This window comes from Chiloscyllium plagiosum, unplaced genomic scaffold (genome assembly GCF_037043375.1).
Source record: "Chiloscyllium plagiosum isolate Xiang-an unplaced genomic scaffold, Cpla_swu_hap1 HiC_scaffold_51, whole genome shotgun sequence".
Lineage (NCBI taxonomy): Eukaryota > Metazoa > Chordata > Chondrichthyes > Orectolobiformes > Hemiscylliidae > Chiloscyllium > Chiloscyllium plagiosum.
This window is the reverse complement of record NW_028270189.1, coordinates 23,715,684-23,717,214: the sequence shown is the minus strand read 5'-3', so window position 1 is coordinate 23,717,214 and position 1,531 is coordinate 23,715,684. Positions and strand designations below refer to the sequence as shown.

The window sequence follows — 1,531 nt, the reverse complement described above, 5'->3', positions numbered from 1 at the left end:
ACAACCACATGATGAAAGAGCAGCGCTCCCAAAACTAGTGCCCAGTTAAACCTGTTACACTCTAACCTGGTGTTGTGTGATTTTTAACTTTGTACACCATAGTCGAACACTGGCATCTCGAAATTAATGAAATGGGGGTGTGGGACGGAAAGTTCGGTTAGTGATCGAAGGAGGGAGAGAAATCTCTGAGAATGGGTGGATTTGAATTCTGACATATGAAACACAGAGATGTGAGCGAGCAGAATTTGAAGGGAAAAGATCATCACCTTGGAGAAAATTACCATGTTAAAGCAACTGATTCCTTTGTGTTTCACAAAAACCGGGGCAGATAGAGCAATTAGTGCCGTGACTCGGATTCGAACCGAGGTTGCTGCGGCCACAACGCAGAGTACTAACCACTATACGATCACGGCGTCCCACAGACGCGCACTCTGACAGGGCGCAATAAGTACTGTATCGTAGGAAATGTTAGGCAGCGCACCAAATGCACAATATCAGTGATGAGCGAACAATGGCAGATACCTGGGAACTCAGAATGGGCTGACCGTTTAATATCGGTTCCCCTAGTGGCTGTGGTGATTCCATTATTTATATGCTGTAGGCTGAGATAAATAGATTTCTCGAAAACATCAAAAACTCCGGGGACAGTGCAGGTGTTGTTGAAATGTATGCTTCAATAGTAATGCAGTTTAACATCGGCTACTTTACCAGGTTCCCCCCGACACACACACACAAGGCAGTAACCACTGCTGCCTGATAGTCCCAATTCCTAGCCCCAGAATCTGAGGAATTGAGTGGCGCAGTCGCGAAGATCCAACTGGAAGTCGGGATGGGAATGAGGTCGCAGAGATACTCGAGGACTCCAGTGACACAACCGGTGAATGCAGGGTATATCTATGACGGTTTAGAGGCGCAAGTAATTCCGAGGTTGGGAGTGCCCCTGGCCAAAGGCGGGAATTTTTTTTCCCGTTAATAGCAATCTACAGTGCAGCTTGCTGAGAGAGCTGAGTGCCACAACTGGAGCGTGGGCGGCTGGTTTGAAGTTTGAACTTGCTTCACTATCACCAACTTGCCTGGAATGAATTGCTTTTGCCATTTTCATTTCCAAAATCTCCCTGCAGTCTGCGGCTTTCTTCCTCATTGTTAATTACATGACTAACTGTTGTATGATCCGCACACCGCTAAATCACGGCCACTACAAGTAAATATGAATCATTGATCTATATGAGAAAACAGTGGAACTCACTGCAGGCATGCTTTGTCGGTTTGCAGGCGACGCCAGAATTGTAGACAGTGAGGAAGATTATCTAAGTTTCAAAAGGATCTTCATCCAATGAGTCGTTGGACTGAAAAATGTAACATGGAGTTCAATCTGGATAAATGGAAGGTATTGCATTTTGGTACAACAACAAGAGTAGGGCTTTGCGTAGTGTTGGAGAACACGGAAGCTCGGGGTGCAGGTGCATAATTCCTTGTAGTTTGAATCACCTACAGACAAGATGGTTCTAAGGCATTTAACATACTTCCATAC

The 1,531-nt window shown here is 45.5% G+C and overlaps 1 non-coding gene across 1 annotated transcript; it reads right to left on the bottom strand.

The window, feature by feature from the left end:
- Positions 1–341: 341 nt before the first annotated feature.
- Positions 342–413, bottom strand: trnah-gug (transfer RNA histidin (anticodon GUG)). Its single transcript has one exon. It is a non-coding gene; the product is annotated as a tRNA-His (tRNA).
- Positions 414–1,531: the final 1,118 nt, after the last annotated feature.